Source organism: Schistocerca serialis, chromosome 12 (assembly GCF_023864345.2).
Source record: "Schistocerca serialis cubense isolate TAMUIC-IGC-003099 chromosome 12, iqSchSeri2.2, whole genome shotgun sequence".
In the NCBI taxonomy this organism is placed as follows: Eukaryota; Metazoa; Arthropoda; class Insecta; order Orthoptera; family Acrididae; genus Schistocerca; species Schistocerca serialis.
Genome location: NC_064649.1, coordinates 53,176,637 through 53,203,114, shown reverse-complemented (window position 1 = coordinate 53,203,114; position 26,478 = coordinate 53,176,637).

Here is a 26,478-nt window from a genome sequence, read left to right as displayed (position 1 = left end):
TAAACGTTTCTGAGAGTAATGCGTCCAATGTGAAGATTTTCAATTACGTCGATACGAAAACAATGTAGAAAACGTTATGTTTTCTGCGGTTTTTACTACCAGTTACCACTTCTCGCTTTTTCCCGTCTAATGTGGCTGCCAGAGTTCGGTTCATGCAAAATCTTAGGGTCCTAGGTCAACTACAAGGCAGCAAAAGCAGCCAAAAACTGAATTTTCAAAAACTAAAACTTGAATTTCTGTGCCTCTTTCTTGGTGACTGCAACAACTTAGAAGCTTCTACTTCGTACAGAGTGGTGCGACCGCAAACGCCATCACGCTGCATTAGTTGCCAGACGATAAATGTAAACGTTTCTGAGAGTAATGCGTCCAATGTGAAGATTTTCAGTCACGTCATTTCGAAAACAAATGTAGAAAACGTTATGTTTTCTGCGGTTTTTACTACGAATTACCACTTCTCGCTTTTTCTCGTGTAATGTGGCTGCCAGAGTTCGGTTCATGCAAAATCTTAAGGTCCTAGGTCAACTACAAGGCAGCAAAAGCAGCCAAAAACTAAATTTTCAAAAACTAAAACTTGAATTTCTGTGCCTCTTTCTTGGTGACTGCAACAACTTAGAAGCTTCTACTTCGTACAGAGTGGTGCGACCGCAAACGTCATCACGCTGCATTAGTTGCCAGACGATAAATGTAAACGTTTCTGAGAGTAATGCGTCCAATGTGAAGATTTTCAGTTACGTCATTTCGAAAACAAATGTAGAAAACGTTATGTTTTCTGCGGTTTTTACTACGAATTACCACTTCTCGCTTTTTCTCGTGTAATGTGGCTGCCAGAGTTCGGTTCATGCAAAATCTTAAGGTCCTAGGTCAACTACAAGGCAGCAAAAGCAGCCAATAATTGAATTTTCAAAAACTAAAACTTGAATTTCTGTGCCTCTTTCTTGGTGACTGCAACAACTTAGAAGCTTCTACTTCGTACAGAGTGGTGCGACCGCAAACGTCATCCCGCTGCATTAGTTGCCAGACGATAAATGTAAACGTTTCTGAGAGTAATGCGTCCAATGTGAAGATTTTCAGTTACGTCATTTCGAAAACAAATGTAGAAAACGTTATGTTTTCTGCGGTTTTTACTACGAATTACCACTTCTCGCTTTTTCTCGCGTAATGTGGCTGCCAGAGTTCGGTTCATGCAAAATCTTAAGGTCCTAGGTCAACTACAAGGCAGCAAAAGCAGCCAAAAACTGAATTGTCAAAAATTAAAACTTGAATTTCTGTGCCTCTTTCTTGGTGACTGCAACAACTTAGAAGCTTCTACTTCGTACAGAGTGATGCGACCGCAAACGTCATCACGCGGCATTAGTTGCCAGACGATAAATGTAAAAGTTTCTGAGAGTAATGCGTCCAATGTGAAGATTTTCAGTTACGTCGATTCAAAAACAATGTAGAAAACGTTATGTTTTCTGCGGTTTTTACTACGAATTACCACTTCTCGCTTTTTCTCGTGTAATGTGGCTGCCAGAGTTCGGTTCATGCAAAATCTTAAGGTCCTAGGTCAACTACAAGGCAGCAAAAGCAGCCAAAAACTGAATTTTCAAAAACTAAAACTTGAATTTCTGTGCCTCTTTCTTGGTGACTGCAACAACTTAGAAGTACAGAGTGATGCGACCGCAAACGTCATCACGCGGCATTAGTTGCCAGACGATAAATGTAAACGTTTCTGGGAGTAATGCGTCCAATGTGAAGATTTTCAGTTACGTCGATACGAAAACAATGTAGAAAACGTTATGTTTTCTGCGGTTTTTACTACGAATTACCACTTCTCGCTTTTTCTCGTGTAATGTGGCTGCCAGAGTTCGGTTCATGCAAAATCTTAAGGTCCTAGGTCAACTACAAGGCAGCAAAAGCAGCCAAAAACTGAATTTTCAAAAACTAAAACTTGAATTTCTGTGCCTCTTTCTTGGTGACTGCAACAACTTAGAAGCTTCTACTTCGTACAGAGTGGTGCGACCGCAAACGTCATCACGCTGCATTAGTTGCCAGACGATAAATGTAAACGTTTCTGAGAGTAATGCGTCCAATGTGAAGATTTTCAGTCACGTCATTTCGAAAACAAATGTAGAAAACGTTATGTTTTCTGCGGTTTTTACTACGTATTACCACTTCTCGCTTTTTCACGTGTAATGTGGCTGCCAGAGTTCGGTTCATGCAAAATCGTAAGGTCCTAGGTCAACTAAAAGGCAGGAAAAGCAGCCAAAAACTGAATTTTCAAAAACTAAAACTTGAATTTCTGTGCCTCTTTGTTGGTGACTGCAACAACTTAGAAGCTTCTACTTCGTACAGAGTGGTGCGACCGCAAACGTCATCACGCTGCATTAGTTGCCAGACGATAAATGTAAACGTTTCTGAGAGTAATGCGTCCAATGTGAAGATTTTCAGTTACGTCATTTCGAAAACAAATGTAGAAAACGTTATGTTTTCTGCGGTTTTTACTACGAATTACCACTTCTCGCTTTTTCTCGTGTAATGTGGCTGCCAGAGATCGGTTCATGCAAACTCTTAAGGTCCTAGGTCAACTACAAGGCAGCAAAAGCAGCCAATACTGAATTTTCAAAAACTAAAACTTTAATTTCTGTGCCTCTTTCTTGGTGACTGCAACAACTTAGAAGTACAGAGTGATGCGACCGCAAACGTCATCACGCGGCATTAGTTGCCAGACGATAAATGTAAACGTTTCTGGGAGTAATGCGTCCAATGTGAAGATTTTCAGTTACGTCGATACGAAAACAATGTAGAAAACGTTATGTTTTCTGCGGTTTTTACTACGAATTACCACTTCTCGCTTTTTCTCGTGTAATGTGGCTGCCAGAGTTCGGTTCATGCAAAATCTTAAGGTCCTAGGTCAACTACAAGGCAGCAAAAGCAGCCAAAAACTGAATTTTCAAAAACTAAAACTTGAATTTCTGTGCCTCTTTCTTGGTGACTGCAACAACTTAGAAGCTTCTACTTCGTACAGAGTGATGCGACCGCAAACGTCATCACGCGGCATTAGTTGCCAGACGATAAATGTAAACGTTTCTGAGAGTAATGCGTCCAATGTGAAGATTTTCAATTACGTCGATACGAAAACAATGTAGAAAACGTTATGTTTTCTGCGGTTTTTACTACCAGTTACCACTTCTCGCTTTTTCCCGTGTAATGTGGCTGCCAGAGTTCGGTTCATGCAAAATCTTAGGGTCCTAGGTCAACTACAAGGCAGCAAAAGCAGCCAAAAACTGAATTTTCAAAAACTAAAACTTGAATTTCTGTGCCTCTTTCTTGGTGACTGCAACAACTTAGAAGCTTCTACTTCGTACAGAGTGGTGCGACCGCAAACGCCATCACGCTGCATTAGTTGCCAGACGATAAATGTAAACGTTTCTGAGAGTAATGCGTCCAATGTGAAGATTTTCAGTCACGTCATTTCGAAAACAAATGTAGAAAACGTTATGTTTTCTGCGGTTTTTACTACGAATTACCACTTCTCGCTTTTTCTCGTGTAATGTGGCTGCCAGAGTTCGGTTCATGCAAAATCTTAAGGTCCTAGGTCAACTACAAGGCAGCAAAAGCAGCCAAAAACTAAATTTTCAAAAACTAAAACTTGAATTTCTGTGCCTCTTTCTTGGTGACTGCAACAACTTAGAAGCTTCTACTTCGTACAGAGTGGTGCGACCGCAAACGTCATCACGCTGCATTAGTTGCCAGACGATAAATGTAAACGTTTCTGAGAGTAATGCGTCCAATGTGAAGATTTTCAGTTACGTCATTTCGAAAACAAATGTAGAAAACGTTATGTTTTCTGCGGTTTTTACTACGAATTACCACTTCTCGCTTTTTCTCGTGTAATGTGGCTGCCAGAGTTCGGTTCATGCAAAATCTTAAGGTCCTAGGTCAACTACAAGGCAGCAAAAGCAGCCAAAAATTGAATTTTCAAAAACTAAAACTTGAATTTCTGTGCCTCTTTCTTGGTGACTGCAACAACTTAGAAGCTTCTACTTCGTACAGAGTGGTGCGACCGCAAACGTCATCCCGCTGCATTAGTTGCCAGACGATAAATGTAAACGTTTCTGAGAGTAATGCGTCCAATGTGAAGATTTTCAGTTACGTCATTTCGAAAACAAATGTAGAAAACGTTATGTTTTCTGCGGTTTTTACTACGAATTACCACTTCTCGCTTTTTCTCGTGTAATGTGGCTGCCAGAGTTCGGTTCATGCAAAATCTTAAGGTCCTAGGTCAACTACAAGGCAGCAAAAGCAGCCAAAAACTGAATTTTCAAAAATTAAAACTTGAATTTCTGTGCCTCTTTCTTGGTGACTGCAACAACTTAGAAGCTTCTACTTCGTACAGAGTGATGCGACCGCAAACGTCATCACGCGGCATTAGTTGCCAGACGATAAATGTAAAAGTTTCTGAGAGTAATGCGTCCAATGTGAAGATTTTCAGTTACGTCGATTCAAAAACAATGTAGAAAACGTTATGTTTTCTGCGGTTTTTACTACGAATTACCACTTCTCGCTTTTTCTCGTGTAATGTGGCTGCCAGAGTTCGGTTCATGCAAAATCTTAAGGTCCTAGGTCAACTACAAGGCAGCAAAAGCAGCCAAAAACTGAATTTTCAAAAACTAAAACTTGAATTTCTGTGCCTCTTTCTTGGTGACTGCAACAACTTAGAAGCTTCTACTTCGTACAGAGTGGTGCGACCGCAAACATCATCACGCTGAATAAGTTGCCAGACGATAAATGTAAACGTTTCAGAGACTAATGCGTCCAATGTGAAGATTTTCTGTTACGTCGATACGAAAACAATGTAGAAAACGTTATGTTTTCTGCGGTTTTTACTACGAATTACCACTTCTCGCTTTTTCTCGTGTAATGTGGCTGCCAGAGTTCGGTTCATGCAAAATCTTAAGGTCCTAGGTCAACTACAAGGCAGCAAAAGCAGCCAAAAACTGAATTTTCAAAAACTAAAACTTGAATTTCTGTGCCTCTTTCTTGGTGACTGCAACAACTTAGAAGCTTCTACTTCGTACAGAGTGATGCGACCGCACACGTCATCACGCGGCATTAGTTGCCAGACGATAAATGTAAACGTTTCTGAGAGTAATGCGTCCAATGTGAAGATTTTCAATTACGTCGATACGAAAACAATGTAGAAAACGTTATGTTTTCTGCGGTTTTTACTACCAGTTACCACTTCTCGCTTTTTCCCGTGTAATGTGGCTGCCAGAGTTCGGTTCATACAAAATCTTAGGGTCCTAGGTCAACTACAAGGCAGCAAAAGCAGCCAAAAACTGAATTTTCAAAAACTAAAACTTGAATTTCTGTGCCTCTTTCTTGGTGACTGCAACAACTTAGAAGCTTCTACTTCGTACAGAGTGGTGCGACCGCAAACGTCATCACGCTGCATTAGTTGCCAGACGATAAATGTAAACGTTTCTGAGAGTAATGCGTCCAATGTGAAGATTTTCAGTCACGTCATTTCGAAAACAAATGTAGAAAACGTTATGTTTTCTGCGGTTTTTACTACGAATTACCACTTCTCGCTTTTTCTCGTGTAATGTGGCTGCCAGAGTTCGGTTCATGCAAAATCTTAAGGTCCTAGGTCAACTACAAGGCAGCAAAAGCAGCCAAAAACTGAATTTTCAAAAACTAAAACTTGAATTTCTGTGCCTCTTTCTTGGTGACTGCAACAACTTAGAAGCTTCTACTTCGTACAGAGTGGTGCGACCGCAAACGTCATCACGCTGCGTTAGTTGCCAGACGATAAATGTAAACGTTTCTGAGAGTAATGCGTCCAATGTGAAGATTTTCAGTTACGTCATTTCGAAAACAAATGTAGAAAACGTTATGTTTTCTGCGGTTTTTACTACGAATTAACACTTCTCGCTTTTTCTCGTGTAATGTGGCTGCCAGAGTTCGGTTCATGCAAAATCTTAAGGTCCTAGGTCAACTACAAGGCAGCAAAAGCAGCCAAAAATTGAATTTTCAAAAACTAAAACTTGAATTTCTGTGCCTCTTTCTTGGTGACTGCAACAACTTAGAAGCTTCTACTTCGTACAGAGTGGTGCGACCGCAAACGTCATCACGCTGCATTAGTTGCCAGACGATAAATGTAAACGTTTCTGAGAGTAATGCGTCCAATGTGAAGATTTTCAGTTACGTCATTTCGAAAACAAATGTAGAAAACGTTATGTTTCCTGCGGTTTTTACTACGAATTACCACTTCTCGCTTGTTCTCGTGTAATGTGGCTGCCAGAGTTCGGTTCATGCAAAATCTTAAGGTCCTAGGTCAACTACAAGGCAGCAAAAGCAGCCAAAAACTGAATTTTCAAAAATTAAAACTTGAATTTCTGTGCCTCTTTCTTGGTGACTGCAACAACTTAGAAGCTTCTACTTCGTACAGAGTGATGCGACCGCAAACGTCATCACGCGGCATTAGTTGCCAGACGATAAATGTAAAAGTTTCTGAGAGTAATGCGTCCAATGTGAAGATTTTCAGTTACGTCGATTCAAAAACAATGTAGAAATACGTTATGTTTTCTGCGGTTTTTACTACGAATTACCACTTCTCGCTTTTTCTCGTGTAATGTGGCTGCCAGAGTTCGGTTCATGCAAAATCTTAAGGTCCTAGGTCAACTACAAGGCAGCAAAAGCAGCCAAAAACTGAATTTTCAAAAACTAAAACTTGAATTTCTGTGCCTCTTTCTTGGTGACTGCAACAACTTAGAAGCTTCTACTTCGTACAGAGTGGTGCGACCGCAAACGTCATCACGCGGCATTAGTTGCCAGACGATAAATGTAAACGTTTCTGAGAGTAATGCGTCCAATGTGAAGATTTTCAATTACGTCGATACGAAAACAATGTAGAAAACGTTATGTTTTCTGCGGTTTTTACTACCAGTTACCACTTCTCGCTTTTTCCCGTGTAATGTGGCTGCCAGAGTTCGGTTCATGCAAAATCTTAGGGTCCTAGGTCAACTACAAGGCAGCAAAAGCAGCCAAAAACTGAATTTTCAAAAACTAAAACTTGAATTTCTGTGCCTCTTTCTTGGTGACTGCAACAACTTAGAAGCTTCTACTTCGTACAGAGTGGTGCGACCGCAAACGTCATCACGCTGCATTAGTTGCCAGACGATAAATGTAAACGTTTCTGAGAGTAATGCGTCCAATGTGAAGATTTTCAGTCACGTCATTTCGAAAACAAATGTAGAAAACGTTATGTTTTCTGCGGTTTTTACTACGAATTACCACTTCTCGCTTTTTCTCGTGTAATGTGGCTGCCAGAGTTCGGTTCATGCAAAATCTTAAGGTCCTAGGTCAACTACAAGGCAGCAAAAGCAGCCAAAAACTAAATTTTCAAAAACTAAAACTTGAATTTCTGTGCCTCTTTCTTGGTGACTGCAACAACTTAGAAGCTTCTACTTCGTACAGAGTGGTGCGACCGCAAACGTCATCACGCTGCATTAGTTGCCAGACGATAAATGTAAACGTTTCTGAGAGTAATGCGTCCAATGTGAAGATTTTCAGTTACGTCATTTCGAAAACAAATGTAGAAAACGTTATGTTTTCTGCGGTTTTTACTACGAATTACCACTTCTCGCTTTTTCTCGTGTAATGTGGCTGCCAGAGTTCGGTTCATGCAAAATCTTAAGGTCCTAGGTCAACTACAAGGCAGCAAAAGCAGCCAAAAATTGAATTTTCAAAAACTAAAACTTGAATTTCTGTGCCTCTTTCTTGGTGACTGCAACAACTTAGAAGCTTCTACTTCGTACAGAGTGGTGCGACCGCAAACGTCATCCCGCTGCATTAGTTGCCAGACGATAAATGTAAACGTTTCTGAGAGTAATGCGTCCAATGTGAAGATTTTCAGTTACGTCATTTCGAAAACAAATGTAGAAAACGTTATGTTTTCTGCGGTTTTTACTACGAATTACCACTTCTCGCTTTTTCTCGTGTAATGTGGCTGCCAGAGTTCGGTTCATGCAAAATCTTAAGGTCCTAGGTCAACTACAAGGCAGCAAAAGCAGCCAAAAACTGAATTTTCAAAAATTAAAACTTGAATTTCTGTGCCTCTTTCTTGGTGACTGCAACAACTTAGAAGCTTCTACTTCGTACAGAGTGATGCGACCGCAAACGTCATCACGCGGCATTAGTTGCCAGACGATAAATGTAAAAGTTTCTGAGAGTAATGCGTCCAATGTGAAGATTTTCAGTTACGTCGATTCAAAAACAATGTAGAAAACGTTATGTTTTCTGCGGTTTTTACTACGAATTACCACTTCTCGCTTTTTCTCGTGTAATGTGGCTGCCAGAGTTCGGTTCATGCAAAATCTTAAGGTCCTAGGTCAACTACAAGGCAGCAAAAGCAGCCAAAAACTGAATTTTCAAAAACTAAAACTTGAATTTCTGTGCCTCTTTCTTGGTGACTGCAACAACTTAGAAGCTTCTACTTCGTACAGAGTGGTGCGACCGCAAACATCATCACGCTGAATAAGTTGCCAGACGATAAATGTAAACGTTTCTGAGAGTAATGCGTCCAATGTGAAGATTTTCAGTTACGTCGATACGAAAACAATGTAGAAAACGTTATGTTTTCTGCGGTTTTTACTACGAATTACCACTTCTCGCTTTTTCTCGTGTAATGTGGCTGCCAGAGTTCGGTTCATGCAAAATCTTAAGGTCCTAGGTCAACTACAAGGCAGCAAAAGCAGCCAAAAACTGAATTTTCAAAAACTAAAACTTGAATTTCTGTGCCTCTTTCTTGGTGACTGCAACAACTTAGAAGCTTCTACTTCGTACAGAGTGATGCGACCGCACACGTCATCACGCGGCATTAGTTGCCAGACGATAAATGTAAACGTTTCTGAGAGTAATGCGTCCAATGTGAAGATTTTCAATTACGTCGATACGAAAACAATGTAGAAAACGTTATGTTTTCTGCGGTTTTTACTACCAGTTACCACTTCTCGCTTTTTCCCGTGTAATGTGGCTGCCAGAGTTCGGTTCATACAAAATCTTAGGGTCCTAGGTCAACTACAAGGCAGCAAAAGCAGCCAAAAACTGAATTTTCAAAAACTAAAACTTGAATTTCTGTGCCTCTTTCTTGGTGACTGCAACAACTTAGAAGCTTCTACTTCGTACAGAGTGGTGCGACCGCAAACGTCATCACGCTGCATTAGTTGCCAGACGATAAATGTAAACGTTTCTGAGAGTAATGCGTCCAATGTGAAGATTTTCAGTCACGTCATTTCGAAAACAAATGTAGAAAACGTTATGTTTTCTGCGGTTTTTACTACGAATTACCACTTCTCGCTTTTTCTCGTGTAATGTGGCTGCCAGAGTTCGGTTCATGCAAAATCTTAAGGTCCTAGGTCAACTACAAGGCAGCAAAAGCAGCCAAAAACTGAATTTTCAAAAACTAAAACTTGAATTTCTGTGCCTCTTTCTTGGTGACTGCAACAACTTAGAAGCTTCTACTTCGTACAGAGTGGTGCGACCGCAAACGTCATCACGCTGCATTAGTTGCCAGACGATAAATGTAAACGTTTCTGAGAGTAATGCGTCCAATGTGAAGATTTTCAGTTACGTCATTTCGAAAACAAATGTAGAAAACGTTATGTTTTCTGCGGTTTTTACTACGAATTACCACTTCTCGCTTTTTCTCGTGTAATGTGGCTGCCAGAGTTCGGTTCATGCAAAATCTTAAGGTCCTAGGTCAACTACAAGGCAGCAAAAGCAGCCAAAAATTGAATTTTCAAAAACTAAAACTTGAATTTCTGTGCCTCTTTCTTGGTGACTGCAACAACTTAGAAGCTTCTACTTCGTACAGAGTGGTGCGACCGCAAACGTCATCACGCTGCATTAGTTGCCAGACGATAAATGTAAACGTTTCTGAGAGTAATGCGTCCAATGTGAAGATTTTCAGTTACGTCATTTCGAAAACAAATGTAGAAAACGTTATGTTTCCTGCGGTTTTTACTACGAATTACCACTTCTCGTTTGTTCTCGTGTAATGTGGCTGCCAGAGTTCGGTTCATGCAAAATCTTAAGGTCCTAGGTCAACTACAAGGCAGCAAAAGCAGCCAAAAACTGAATTTTCAAAAATTAAAACTTGAATTTCTGTGCCTCTTTCTTGGTGACTGCAACAACTTAGAAGCTTCTACTTCGTACAGAGTGATGCGACCGCAAACGTCATCACGCGGCATTAGTTGCCAGACGATAAATGTAAAAGTTTCTGAGAGTAATGCGTCCAATGTGAAGATTTTCAGTTACGTCGATTCAAAAACAATGTAGAAATACGTTATGTTTTCTGCGGTTTTTACTACGAATTACCACTTCTCGCTTTTTCTCGTGTAATGTGGCTGCCAGAGTTCGGTTCATGCAAAATCTTAAGGTCCTAGGTCAACTACAAGGCAGCAAAAGCAGCCAAAAACTGAATTTTCAAAAACTAAAACTTGAATTTCTGTGCCTCTTTCTTGGTGACTGCAACAACTTAGAAGCTTCTACTTCGTACAGAGTGGTGCGACCGCAAACGTCATCACGCGGCATTAGTTGCCAGACGATAAATGTAAACGTTTCTGAGAGTAATGCGTATAATGTGAAGATTTTCAGTTACGTCGATACGAAAACAATGTAGAAAACGATATGTTTTCTGCGGTTTTTACTACGAATTACCACTTCTCGCTTTTTCTCGTGTAATGTGGCTGCCAGAGTTCGGTTCATGCAAAATCTTAAGGTCCTAGGTCAACTACAAGGGAGCAAAAGCAGCAATAAACTGAATTTTCAAAAACTAAAACTAGAATTTCTGTGCCTCTTTCTTGGTGACTGCAACAACTTAGAAGCTTCTACTTCGTACAGAGTGGTGCGACCGCAAACGTCATCACGCGGCATTAGTTGCCAGACGATAAATGTAAACGTTTCTGAGAGTAATGCGTCCAATGTGAAGATTTTCAGTTACGTCGATACGAAAACAATGTAGAAAACGTTATGTTTTCTGCGGTTTTTACTACGAATTACCACTTCTCGCTTTTTCTCGTGTAATGGGGCTGCCAGAGTTCGGTTCATGCAAAATCTTAAGGTCCTAGGTCAACTACAAGGCAGCAAAAGCAGCCAAAAACTGAATTTTCAAAAACAAAAACTTGAATTTCTGTGCCTCTTTCTTGGTGACTGCAACAACTTAGAAGCTTCTACTTCGTACAGAGTGGTGCGACCGCAAACCTCAGCACGCGGCATTAGTTGCCAGACGATAAATGTAAACGTTTCTGAGAGTAATGCGTCCAATGTGAAGATTTTCAGTTACGTCGATACGAAAACAATGTAGAAAACGTTATGTTTTCTGCGGTTTTTACTACGAATTACCACTTCTTGCTTTTTCTCGTGTAATGTGGCTGCCAGAGTTCGGTTCATGCAAAATCTTAAGGTCCTAGGTCAACTACAAGGCAGCAAAAGCAGCCAAAAACTGAATTTTCAAAAACTAAAACTGGAAATTCTGTGCCTCTTTCTTGGTGACTGCAACAACTTAGAAGCTTCTACTTCGTACAGAGTGGTGCGACCGCAAACGTCATCACGCGGCATTAGTTGCCAGACGATAAATGTAAACGTTTCTGAGAGTAATGCGTCCAATGTGAAGATTTTCAGTTACGTCGATACGAAAACAATGTAGAAAACGTTATGTTTTCTGCGGTTTTTACTACGAATTACCACTTCTCGCTTTTTCTCGTGTAATGTGGCTGCCAGAGTTCGGTTCATGCAAAATCTTAAGGTCCTAGGTCAACTACAAGGCAGCAAAAGCAGCCAAAAACTGAATTTTCAAAAACAAAAACTTGAATTTCTGCGCCTCTTTCTTGGTGACTGCAACAACTTAGAAGCTTCTACTTCGTACAGAGTGGTGCGACCGCAAACGTCATCACGCGGCATTAGTTGCCAGACGATAAATGTAAACGTTTCTGAGAGTAATGCGTCCAATGTGAAGATTTTCAGTTACGTCGATACGAAAACAATGTAGAAAACGATATGTTTTCTGCGGTTTTTACTACGAATTACCACTTCTCGCTTTTTCTCGTGTAATGTGGCTGCCAGAGTTCGGTTCATGCAAAATCTTAAGGTCCTAGGTCAACTACAAGGGAGCAAAAGCAGCAAAAAACTGAATTTTCAAAAACTAAAACTAGAATTTCTGTGCCTCTTTCTTGGTGACTGCAACAACTTAGAAGCTTCTACTTCGTACAGAGTGGTGCGACCGCAAACGTCATCACGCGGCATTAGTTGCCAGACGATAAATGTAAACGTTTCTGAGAGTAATGCGACCAATGTGAAGATTTTCAGTTACGTCGATACGAAAACAATGTAGAAAACGTTATGTTTTCTGCGGTTTTTACTACGAATTACCACTTCTCGCTTTTTATCGTGTAATGGGGCTGCCAGAGTTCGGTTCATGCAAAATCTTAAGGTCCTAGGTCAACTACAAGGCAGCAAAAGCAGCCAAAAACTGAATTTTCAAAAACAAAAACTTGAATTTCTGTGCCTCTTTCTTTGTGACTGCAACAACTTAGAAGCTTCTACTTCGTACAGAGTGGTGCGACCGCAAACGTCATCACGCGGCATTAGTTGCCAGACGATAAATGTAAACGTTTCTGAGAGTAATGCGTCCAATGTGAAGATTTTCAGTTACGTCGATACGAAAACAATGTAGAAAACGTTATGTTTTCTGCGGTTTTTACTACGAATTACCACTTCTCGCTTTTTCCCTTGTAATGTGGCTGCCAGAGTTCGGTTCATGCAAAATCTTAAGGTCGTAGGTCAACTACAAGGCAGCAAAAGCAGCCAAAAACTGAATTTTCAAAAACAAAAACTTGAATTTCTCTGCCTCTTTCTTGGTGACTGCAACAACTTAGAAGCTTCTACTTCGTACAGAGTGGTGCGACCGCAAACGTCATCACGCGGCATTAGTTGCCAGACGATAAATGTAAACGTTTCTGAGAGTAATGCGTATAATGTGAAGATTTTCAGTTACGTCGATACGAAAGCAATGTAGAAAACGATATGTTTTCTGCGGTTTTTACTACGAATTACCACTTCTCGCTTTTTCAAGTGTAATGTGGCTGCCAGAGTTCGGTTCATGCAAAATCTTAGGGTCCTAGGTCAACTACAAGGGAGCAAAAGCAGCAAAAAACTGAATTTTCAAAAACTAAAACTAGAATTTCTGTGCCTCTTTCTTGGTGACTGCAACAACTTAGAAGCTTCTACTTCGTACAGAGTGGTGCGACCGCAAACGTCATCACGCGGCATTAGTTGCCAGACGATAAATGTAAACGTTTCTGAGAGTAATGCGTCCAATGTGAAGATTTTCAGTTACGTCGATACGAAAACAATGTAGAAAACGTTATGTTTTCTGCGGTTTTTACTACGAATTACCACTTCTCGCTTTTTCTCGTGTAATGGGGCTGCCAGAGTTCGGTTCATGCAAAATCTTAAGGTCCTAGGTCAACTACAAGGCAGCAAAAGCAGCCAAAAACTGAATTTTCAAAAACAAAAACTTGAATTTCTGTGCCTCTTTCTTGGTGACTGCAACAACTTAGAAGCTTCTACTTCGTACAGAGTGGTGCGACCGCAAACCTCAGCACGCGGCATTAGTTGCCAGACGATAAATGTAAACGTTTCTGAGAGTAATGCGTCCAATGTGAAGATTTTCAGTTACGTCGATACGAAAACAATGTAGAAAACGTTATGTTTTCTGCGGTTTTTACTACGAATTACCACTTCTCGCTTTTTCTCGTGTAATGTGGCTGCCAGAGTTCGGTTCATGCAAAATCTTAAGGTCCTAGGTCAACTACAAGGCAGCAAAAGCAGCCAAAAACTGAATTTTCAAAAACTAAAACTGGAAATTCTGTGCCTCTTTCTTGGTGACTGCAACAACTTAGAAGCTTCTACTTCGTACAGAGTGGTGCGACCGCAAACGTCATCACGCGGCATTAGTTGCCAGACGATAAATGTAAATGTTTCTGAGTGTAATGCGTCCAATGTGAAGATTTTCAGTTACGTCGATACGAAAACAATGTAGAAAACGTTATGTTTTCTGCAGTTTTTACTACGAATTACCACTTCTCGCTTTTTCTCGTGTAATGTGGCTGCCAGAGTTCTGTTCATGCAAAATCTTAAGGTCCTAGGTCAACTACAAGGCAGCAAAAGCAGCCAAAAACTGAATTTTCAAAAACAAAAACTTGAATTTCTGTGCCTCTTTCTTGGTGACTGCAACAACTTAGAAGCTTCTACTTCGTACAGAGTGGTGCGACCGCAAACGTCAGCACGCGGCATTAGTTGCCAGACGATAAATGTAAACGTTTCTGAGAGTAATGCGTCCAATGTGAAGATTTTCAGTTACGTCGATACGAAAACAATGTAGAAAACGTTATGTTTTCTGCGGTTTTTACTACGAATTACCACTTCTCGCTTTTTCTCGTGTAATGTGGCTGCCAGAGTTCGGTTCATGCAAAATCTTAAGGTCCTAGGTCAACTACAAGGCAGCAAAAGCAGCCAAAAACTGAATTTTCAAAAACAAAAACTTGAATTTCTGTGCCTCTTTCTTGGTGACTGCAACAACTTAGAAGCTTCTACTTCGTACAGAGTGGTGCGACCGCAAACGTCATCACGCGGCATTAGTTGCCAGACGATAAATGTAAACGTTTCTGAGAGTAATGCGTCCAATGTGAAGATTTTCAGTTACGTCGATACGAAAACAATGTAGAAAACGATATGTTTTCTGCGGTTTTTACTACGAATTACCACTTCTCGCTTTTTCTCGTGTAATGTGGCTGCCAGAGTTCGGTTCATGCAAAATCTTAAGGTCCTAGGTCAACTACAAGGGAGCAAAAGCAGCAAAAAACTGAATTTTCAAAAACTAAAACTAGAATTTCTGTGCCTCTTTCTTGGTGACTGCAACAACTTAGAAGCTTCTACTTCGTACAGAGTGGTGCGACCGCAAACGTCATCACGCGGCATTAGTTGCCAGACGATAAATGTAAACGTTTCTGAGAGTAATGCGACCAATGTGAAGATTTTCAGTTACGTCGATACGAAAACAATGTAGAAAACGTTATGTTTTCTGCGGTTTTTACTACGAATTACCACTTCTCGCTTTTTCTCGTGTAATGGGGCTGCCAGAGTTCGGTTCATGCAAAATCTTAAGGTCCTAGGTCAACTACAAGGCAGCAAAAGCAGCCAAAAACTGAATTTTCAAAAACAAAAACTTGAATTTCTGTGCCTCTTTCTTGGTGACTGCAACAACTTAGAAGCTTCTACTTCGTACAGAGCGGTGCGACCGCAAACTTCATCACGCTGAATTAGTTGCCAGACGATAAATGTAAACGTTTCTGAGTGTAATGCGTCCAATGTGAAGATTTTCAGTTACGTCGATACGAAAACAATGTAGAAAACGTTATGTTTTCTGCGGTTTTTACTACGAATTACCACTTCTCGCTTTTTCTCGTGTAATGTGGCTGCCAGAGTTCGGTTCATGCAAAATCTTAAGGTCCTAGGTCAACTACAAGGCAGCAAAAGCAGCCAAAAACTGAATTTTCAAAAACTAAAACTTGAATTTCTGTGCCTCTTTCTTGGTGACTGCAACAACTTAGAAGCTTCTACTTCGTACAGAGTGGTGCGACCGCAAACGTCATCACGCGGCATTAGTTGCCAGACGATAAATGTAAATGTTTCTGAGAGTAATGCGTCCAATGTGAAGATTTTCAGTTACGTCGATACGAAAACAATGTAGAAAACGTTATGTTTTCTGCGGTTTTTACTACGAATTACCACTTCTCGCTTTTTCTCGTGTAATGGGGCTGCCAGAGTTCGGTTCATGCAAAATCTTAAGGTCCTAGGTCAACTACAAGGCAGCAAAAGCAGCCAAAAACTGAATTTTCAAAAACAAAAACTTGAATTTCTGTGCCTCTTTCTTGGTGACTGCAACAACTTAGAAGCTTCTACTTCGTACAGAGTGGTGCGACCGCAAACCTCAGCACGTGGCATCAGTTGCCAGACGATAAATGTAAACGTTTCTGAGAGTAATGCGTCCAATGTGAAGATTTTCAGTTACGTCGATACGAAAACAATGTAGAAAACGTTATGTTTTCTGCGGTTTTTACTACGAATTACCACTTCTCGCTTTTTCTCCTGTAATGTGGCTGCCAGAGTTCGGTTCATGCAAAATCTTAAGGTCCTAGGTCAACTACAAGGCAGCAAAAGCAGCCAAAAACTGAATTTTCAATAACTAAAACTTGAATTTCTGTGCCTCTTTCTTGGTGACTGCAACAACTTAGAAGCTTCTACTTCGTACAGAGTGGTGCGACCGCAAACTTCAGCACGCGGCATTAGTTGCCAGACAATAAATGTAAACGTTTCCGAGAGAAATGCATCCATTGTGAAGATATTCAGTTACGTCGATACGAAAACAATGTAGAAAACGTTATGTTTTCTGCGGTTTTTACTACGAATAACCACTTCTCGCTTTTTCTCGTGTAATGTGGCTGCCAGAGTTCGGTTCATGCAAAATCTTAAGGTCCTAGGTCAACTACAAGGCAGCAAAAGCAGCCAAAAACTGAATTTTCAAAAACTAAAACTTGAATTTCTGTGCCTCTTTCTTGGTGACTGCAACAACTTAGAAGCTTCTACTTCGTACAGAGTGGTGCGACCGCAAACGTCATCACGCGGCATTAGTTGCCAGACGATAAATATAAATGTTTCTGAGAGTAATGCGTCCAATGTGAAGATTTTCAGTTACGTCGATACGAAAACAATGTAGAAAACGTTATGCTTTCTGCGGTTTTTACTACGAGTTACCACGTCTCGCTTTTTCTCGTGTAATGTGGCTGCCAGAGTTCGGTTCATGCAAAATCTTAAGGTCCTAGGTCAACTACAAGGCAGCAAAAGCAGCCAAAAACTGAATTTTCAAAAACAAAAACTTGAATTTCTGTGCCTCTTTCTTGGTGACTGCAACAACTTAGAAGCTTCTACTTCGTACAGAGTGGTGCGACCGCAAACGTCATCACGCGGCATTAGTTGCCAGACGATAAATGTAAACGTTTCTGAGAGTAATGCGTCCAATGTGAAGATTTTCAGTTACGTCGATACGAAAACAATGTAGAAAACGTTATGTTTTCTGCGGTTTTTACTACGAATTACCACTTCTCGCTCTTTGTCGTGTAATGTGGCTGCCAGAGTTCGGTTCATGCAAAATCTTAAGGTCCTAGGTCAACTACAAGGCAGCAAAAGCAGCCAAAAACTGAATTTTCAAAAACTAAAACTTGAATTTATGTGCCTCTTTCTTGGTGACTGCAACAACTTAGAAGCTTCTACTTCGTACAGAGTGGTGCGACCGCAAACGTCATCACGCGGCATTAGTTGCCACACGATAAATGTAAACGTTTCTGAGAGTAATGCGTCCAATGTGAAGATTTTCAGTTACGTCGATACGAAAACAATGTAGAAAACGATATGTTTTCTGCGGTTTTTACTACAAATTACCACTTCTCGCTTTTTCTCGTGTAATGTGGCTGCCAGAGTTCGGTTCATGCAAAATCTTAAGGTCCTAGGTCAACTACAAGGCAGCAAAAGCAGCCAAAAACTGAATTTTCAAAAACAAAAACTTGAATTTCTGTGCCTCTTTCTTGGCGACTGCAACAACTTAGAAGCTTCCACTTCGTACAGCGTGGTGCGACCGCAAACCTCAGCACGCGGCATTAGTTGCCAGACGATAAATGTAAACGTTTCTGAGAGTAATGCGTCCAATGTGAAGATTTTCAGTTACGTCGATACGAAAACAATGTAGAAAACGTTATGTTTTCTGCGGTTTTTACTACGAATTACCACTTCTCGCTTTTTCTCGTGTAATGATGCAGCCAGAGTTCGGTTCATGCAAAATCTTAAGGTCCTAGGTCAACTACAAGGCAGCAAAAGCAGCCAAAAACTGAATTTTCAAAAACTAAAACTTGAATTTCTGTGCCTCTTTCTTGGTGACTGCAACAACTTAGAAGCTTCTACTTCGTACAGAGTGGTGCGACCGCAAACGTCATCACGCGGCATTAGTTGCCAGACGATAAATGTAATCGTTTCTGAGAGTAATGCGTCCAATGTGAAGATTTTTAGTTACGTCGATATGAAAACAATGTAGAAAACGTTATGTTTTCTGCGGTTTTTACTACGAATTACCACTTCTCGCTTTTTCTCGTGTAATGTGGCTGCCAGAGTTCGGTTCATGCAAAATCTTAAGGTCCTAGGTCAACTACAAGGGAGCAAAAGCAGCCAAAAACTGAGTTTTCAAAAACTAAAACTAGAATTTCTGTGCCTCTTTCTTCGTGACTGCAACAACTTAGAAGCTTCTACTTCGTACAGAGTGGTGCGACCGCAAATGTCATCACGCGGCATTAGTTGCCAGACGATAAATGTAAACGTTTCTGAGAGTAATGCGTCCAATGTGAAGATTTTCAGTTATGTCGATACGAAAACAATGTAGAAAACGTTATGTTTTCTGCGGTTTTTACTACGAATTACCACTTCTCGCTTTTTCTCGTGAAATGTGGCTGCCAGAGTTCGGTTCATGCAAAATCTTAAGGTCCTAGGTCAACTACAAGGCAGCAAAAGCAGCCAAAAACTGAATTTTCAAAAACAAAAACTTGAATTTCTGTGCCTCTTTCTTGGTGACTGCAACAACTTAGAAGCTTCTACTTCGTATAGAGTGGTGCGACCGCAAACGTCATCACGCGGCATTAGTTGCCAGACGATAAATGTAAACGTTTCTGAGAGTAATGCGTCCAATGTGAAGATTTTCAGTTACGTCGATACGAAAACAATGTAGAAAACGTTATGTTTTCTGCGGTTTTTACTACGAATTACCACTTCTCGCTCTTTGTCGTGTAATGTGGCTGCCAGAGTTCGGTTCATGCAAAATCTTAAGGTCCTAGGTCAACTACAAGGCAGCAAAAGCAGCCAAAAACTGAATTTTCAAAAACTAAAACTTGAATTTATGTGCCTCTTTCTTGGTGACTGCAACAACTTAGAAGCTTCTACTTCGTACAGAGTGGTGCGACCGCAAACGTCATCACGCGGCATTAGTTGCCACACGATAAATGTAAACGTTTCTGAGAGTAATGCGTCCAATGTGAAGATTTTCAGTTACGTCGATACGAAAACAATGTAGAAAACGATATGTTTTCTGCGGTTTTTACTACAAATTACCACTTCTCGCTTTTTCTCGTGTAATGTGGCTGCCAGAGTTCGGTTCATGCAAAATCTTAAGGTCCTAGGTCAACTACAAGGCAGCAAAAGCAGCCAAAAACTGAATTTTCAAAAACAAAAACTTGAATTTCTGTGCCTCTTTCTTGGCGACTGCAACAACTTAGAAGCTTCCACTTCGTACAGCGTGGTGCGACCGCAAACCTCAGCACGCGGCATTAGTTGCCAGACGATAAATGTAAACGTTTCTGAGAGTAATGCGTCCAATGTGAAGATTTTCAGTTACGTCGATACGAAAACAATGTAGAAAACGTTATGTTTTCTGCGGTTTTTACTACGAATTACCACTTCTCGCTTTTTCTCGTGTAATGATGCTGCCAGAGTTCGGTTCATGCAAAATCTTAAGGTCCTAGGTCAACTACAAGGCAGCAAAAGCAGCCAAAAACTGAATTTTCAAAAACTAAAACTTGAATTTCTGTGCCTCTTTCTTGGTGACTGCAACAACTTAGAAGCTTCCACTTCGTACAGAGTGGTGCGACCGCAAACGTCATCACGCGGCATTAGTTGCCAGACGATAAATGTAATCGTTTCTGAGAGTAATGCGTCCAATGTGAAGATTTTTAGTTACGTCGATATGAAAACAATGTAGAAAACTTTATGTTTTCTGCGGTTTTTACTACGAATTACCACTTCTCGCTTTTTCTCGTGTAATGTGGCTGCCAGAGTTCGGTTCATGCAAAATCTTAAGGTCCTAGGTCAACTACAAGGTAGCAAAAGCAGCCAAAAACTGAGTTTTCAAAAACTAAAACTAGAATTTCTGTGCCTCTTTCTTGGTGACTGCAACAACTTAGATGCTTCTACTTCGTACAGAGTGGTGCGACCGCAAATGTCATCACGCGGCATTAGTTGCCAGACGATAAATGTAAACGTTTCTGAGAGTAATGCGTCCAATGTGAAGATTTTCAGTTATGTCGATACGAAAACAATGTAGAAAACGTTATGTTTTCTGCGGTTTTTACTACGAATTACCACTTCTCGCTTTTTCTCGTGAAATGTGGCTGCCAGAGTTCGGTTCATGCAAAATCTTAAGGTCCTAGGTCAACTACAAGGCAGCAAAAGCAGCCAAAAACTGAATTTTCAAAAACTAAAACTTGAATTTCTGTGCCTCTTTCTTGGTGACTGCAACAACTTAGAAGCTTCTACTTCGTACAGAGTGGTGCGACCGCAAACGTCATCACGCGGCATTAGTTGCCAGACGATAAATGTAAACGTTTCTGAGAGTAATGCGTCCAATGTGAAGATTTTCAGTTACGTCGATACGAAAACAATGTAGAAAACTTTATGTTTTCTGCGGTTTTTACTACGAATTACCACTTCTCGCTTTTTCTCGTGTAATGGGGCTGCCAGGGTTCGGTTCATGCAAAATCTTAAGGTCCTAGGTCAACTACAAGGCAGCAAAAGCAGCCAAAAACTGAATTTTCAAAAACAAAAACTTGAATTTCTGTGCCTCTTTCTTGGTGACTGCAACAACTTAGAAGCTTCTACTTCGTATAGAGTGGTGCGACCGCAAACCTCAGCACGCGGCATTATTTGCCAGACGATAAATGTAAACGTTTCTGAGAGTAATGCGTCCAATGTGAAGATTTTCAGTTACGTCGATACGAAAACAATGTAGAAAACGTTATGTTTTCTGCGGTTTTTACTACGAATTACCACTTCTCGCTTTTTCTCGTGTAATGTGGCTGCCAGAGTTCGGTTCATGCAAAATCTTAAGGTCCTAGGTCAACTACAAGGCAGCAAAAGCAGCCAAAAACTGAATTTTCAAAAACTAAAACTTGAATTTATGTGCCTCTTTCTTGGTGACTGCAACAACTTAGAAGCTTCTACTTCGTACAGAGTGGTGCGACCGCAAACGTCATCACGCGGCATTAGTTGCCAGACGATAAATGTAAATGTTTCTGAGAGTAATGCGTCCAATGTGAAGATTTTCAGTTACGTCGATACGAAAACAATGTAGGAAACGTTATGTTTTCTGCGGTTTTTACTACGAATTACCACTTCTCGCTTTTTCTCGTGTAATGTGGCTGCCAGAGTTCGGTTCATGCAAAATCTTAAGGTCCTAGGTCAACTACAAGGCAGCAAAAGCAGCCAAAAACTGAATTTTCAAAAACAAAAACTTGAATTTCTGTGCCTCTTTCTTGGTGACTGCAACAACTTAGAAGCTTCTACTTCGTACAGAGTGGTGCGACCGCAAACGTCATCACGCGGCATTAGTTGCCAGACGATAAATGTAAACGTTTCTGAGAGTAATGCGTCCAATGTGAAGATTTTCAGTTACGTCGATACGAAAACAATGTAGAAAACGGTATGTTTTCTGCGGTTTTTACTACGAATTACCACTTCTCGCTTTTTCTCGTGTAATGTGGCTGCCAGATATCGGTTCATGCAAAATCTTAAGGTCCTAGGTCAACTACAAGGCAGCAAAAGCAGCCAAAAACTGAATTTTCAAAAACAAAAACTTGAATTTCTGTGCCTCTTTCTTGGTGACTGCAACAACTTAGAGGCTTCCACTTCGTACAGCGTGGTGCGACCGCAAACCTCAGCACGCGGCATTAGTTGCCAGACGATAAATGTAAACGTTTCTGAGAGTAATGCGTCCAATGTGAAGATTTTCAGTTACGTCGATACGAAAACAATGTGGAAAACGTTATGTTTTCTGCGGTTTTTACTACGAATTACCACTTCTCGCTTTCTCTCGTGTAATGTGGCTGCCAGAGTTCGGTTCATGCAAGATCTTAAGGTCCTAGGTCAACTACAAGGCAGCAAAAGCAGTCAAAAACTGAATTTTCAAAAACTAAAACTTGAATTTCTGTGCCTCTTTCTTGGTCACTGCAACAACTTAGAAGCTTCTACTTCGTACAGAGTGGTGCGACCGCAAACGTCATCACGCGGCATTAGTTGCCAGACGATAAATGTAATCGTTTCTGAGAGTAATGCGTCCAATGTGAAGATTTTTAGTTACGTCGATACGAAAACAATGTAGAAAACGTTATGTTTTCTGCGGTTTTTACTACGAATTACCACTTCTCGCTTTTTCTCGTGTAATGTGGCTGCCAGAGTTCGGTTCATGCAAAATCTTAAGGTCCTAGGTTTATTACAAGGGAGCAAAAGCAGCAAAAAACTGAATTTTCAAAAACTAAAACTAGAATTTCTGTGCCTCTTTCTTGGTGACTGCAACAACTTAGAAGCTTCTACTTCGTACAGAGTGGTGCGACCGCAAACGTCATCACGCGGCATTAGTTGCCAGACGATAAATGTAAACGTTTCTGAGAGTAATGCGTCCAATGTGAAGATTTTCAGTTACGTCGATACGAAAACAATGTAGAAAACGTTATGTTTTCTGCGGTTTTTTCTACGAAATACCACTTCTCGCTTTTTCTCGTGTAATGTGGCTGCCAGAGTTCGGTTCATGCAAAATCTTAAGGTCCTAGGTCAACTACAAGGCAGCAAAAGCAGCCAAAAACTGAATATTCAAAAACTAAAACTTGAATTTCTGTGCCTCTTTCTTGGTGACTGCAACAACTTAGAAGCTTCTAATTCGTACAGAGTGGTGCGACCGCAAACTTCAGCACGCGGCATTAGTTGCCAGACAATAACTGTAAACGTTTCCGAGAGAAATGCATCCATTGTGAAGATATTCAGTTACGTCGATACGAAAACAATGTAGAAAACGTTATGTTTTCTGCGGTTTTTACTACGAATTACCACTTCTCGCTTTTTCTCGTGTAATGTGGCTGCCAGAGTTCGGTTCATGCAAAATCTTAAGGTCCTAGGTCAACTACAAGGCAGCAAAAGCAGCCAAAAACTGAATTTTCAAAAACTAAAACTTGAATTTCTGTGCCTCTTTCTTGGTGACTGCAACAACTTAGAAGCTTCTACTTTGTACAGAGTGGTGCGACCGCAAACTTCAGCACGCGGCATTAGTTGCCAGACGATAAATGTATATGTTTCTGAGAGTAATGCGTCCAATGTGAAGATTTTCAGTTACGTCGATACGAAAACAATGTAGAAAACGTTATGTTTTCTGCGGTTTTTACTACGAATTACCACTTCTCGCTTTTTCTCGTGTAATGTGGCTGCCAGAGTTCGGTTCATGCAAAATCTTAAGGTCCTAGGTCAACTACAAGGCAGCAAAAGCAGCCAAAAACTGAATTTTCAAAAACTAAAACTTGAATTTCTGTGCCTCTTTCTTGGTGACTGCAACAACTTAGAAGCTTCTACTTCGTACAGAATGGTGCGACCGCTAACGTCATCACGCGGCATTAGTTGCCAGACGATAAATGTAAACGTTTCTGAGAGTAATGCGTCCAATGTGAAGATTTTCAGTTACGTCGATACGAAAACAATGTAGAAAACGTTATGTTTTCTGCGGTTTTTACTACGAATTACCACTTCTCGCTTTTTCTCGTGTAATGTGACTGCCAGAGTTCGGTTCATGCAAAAACTTCAGGTCCTAGGTCAACTACAAGGCAGCAAAAGCAGCCAAAAACTGAATTTTCAAAAACTAAAACTTGAATTTCTGTGCCTCTTTCTTGGTGACTGCAACAACTTAGAAGCTTCTACTTCGTACAGAGTGGTGCGACCGCAAACGTCATCACGCTGCATTAGTTGCCAGACGATAAATGTAAACGTTTCTGAGAGTAATGCGTCCAATGTGAAGATTTTCAGTTACGTCGATAGGAAAACAATGTAGAAAACGTTATGTTTTCTGCGGTTTTTACTACGAATTACCACTTCTCGCTTTTTCTCGTGTAATGTGGCTGCCAGAGTTCGGTTCATGCAAAATCTTAAGGTCCTAGGTCAACTACAAGGCAGCAAAAGCATCCAAAAACTGAATTTTCAAAAACTAAAACTTGAATTTCTGTGCCTCTTTCTTGGTGACTGCAACAACTTAGAAGCTTCTACTTCGTACAGAGTGGTGCGACCGCAAACCTCAGCACGCGGCATTAGTTGCCAGACGATAAATGTAAACGTTTCTGAGTGTAATGCGTCCAATGTGACGATTTTCAGTTACGTCGATACGAAAACAATGTAGAAGACGTTATGTTTTCTGCGGTTTTTACTATGAATTACCACTTCTCGCTTTTTCTCGTGTAATGTGGCTGCCAGAGTTCGGTTCATGCAAAATCTTAAGGTCCTAGGTCAACTACAAGGCAGCAAAAGCAGCCAAAAACTGAATTTTCAAAAACTAAAACTTGAATTTCTGTGCCTCTTTCTTGGTGACTGCAACAACTTAGAAGCTTCTACTTTGTACAGAGTGGTGCGACCGCAAACTTCAGCACGCGGCGTTAGTTGCCAGACGATAAATGAAAATGTTTCTGAGAGTAATGCGTCCAATGTGAAGATTTTCAGTTACGTCGATACGAAAACAATGTAAAAAACGTTATGTTTTCTGCGGTTTTTACTACGAATTACCACTTCTCGCTTTTTCTCGTGTAATGTGGCTGCCAGAGTTCGGTTCATGCAAAATCTTAAGGTCCTAGGTCAACTACAAGGCAGCAAAAGCAGCAAAAAACTGAATTTTCAAAAACTAAAACTTGAATTTCTGTGCCTCTTTCTTGGTGACTGCAACAACTTAGAAGCTTCTACATCGTACAGAATGGTGCGACCGCTAACGTCATCACGCGGCATTAGTTGCCAGACGATATATGTAAACGTTTCTGAGAGTAATGCGTCCAATGTGAAGATTTTCAGTTACGTCGATACGAAAACAATGTAGAAAACTTTATGTTTTCTGCGGTTTTTACTACGAATTACCACGTCTCGCTTTTTCTTGTGTAATGTGGCTGCCAGAGTTCAGTTCATGCAAAATCTTATGGTCCTATGTCAACTACAAGGCAGCAAAAGCAGCCAAAAACTGAATTTTCAAAAACTAAAACTTGAATTTCTGTGCCTCTTTCTTTTGACTGCAACAACTTAGAAGCTTCTACTTCGTATAGAGTGGTGCGACCGCAAACGTCATCACGCGCCATTAGTTGCCAGACGATAAATGTAAACGTTTCTGAGAGTAATGCGTCCAATGTGAAGATTTTCAGTTACGTCGAAACGAAAACAATGTAGAAAACGTTATGTTTTCTGCGGTTTTTACTACGAATTACCACTTCTCGCTTTTTCTCGTGTAATGTGACTGCCAGAGTTCGGTTCATGCAAAAACTTCAGGTCCTAGGTCAACTACAAGGCAGCAAAAGCAGCCAAAAACTGAATTTTCAAAAACTAAAACTTGAATTTCTGTGCCTCTTTCTTGGTGACTGCAACAACTTAGAAGCTTCTACTTCGTACAGAGTGGTGCGACCGCAAACGTCATCACGCTGCATTAGTTGCCAGACGATAAATGTAAACGTTTCTGAGAGTAATGCGTCCAATGTGAAGATTTTCAGTTACGTCGATAGGAAAACAATGTAGAAAACGTTATGTTTTCTGCGGTTTTTACTACGAATTACCACTTCTCGCTTTTTCTCGTGTAATGTGGCTGCCAGAGTTCGGTTCATGCAAAATCTTAAGGTCCTAGGTCAACTACAAGGCAGCAAAAGCAGCCAAAAACTGAATTTTCAAAAACTAAAACTTGAACTTCTGTGTCTCTTTCTTGGTGACTGAAACAACTTAGAAGCTTCTACTTCGTACAGAGTGGTGCGACCGCAAACGTCATCACGCTGCATTAGTTGCCAGACGATAAATGTAAACGTTTCTGAGAGTAATGCGTCCAATGTGAAGATTTTCAGTTACGTCGATAGGAAAACAATGTAGAAAACGTTATGTTTTCTGCGGTTTTTACTACGAATTACCACTTCTCGCTTTTTCTCGTGTAATGTGGCTGCCAGAGTTCGGTTCATGCAAAATCTTAAGGTCCTAGGTCAACTACAAGGCAGCAAAAGCATCCAAAAACTGAATTTTCAAAAACTAAAACTTGAATTTCTGTGCCTCTTTCTTGGTGACTGCAACAACTTAGAAGCTTCTACTTCGTACAGAGTGGTGCGACCGCAAACCTCAGCACGCGGCATTAGTTGCCAGACGATAAATGTAAACGTTTCTGAGTGTAATGCGTCCAATGTGACGATTTTCAGTTACGTCGATACGAAAACAATGTAGAAGACGTTATGTTTTCTGCGGTTTTTACTATGAATTACCACTTCTCGCTTTTTCTCGTGTAATGTGGCTGCCAGAGTTCGG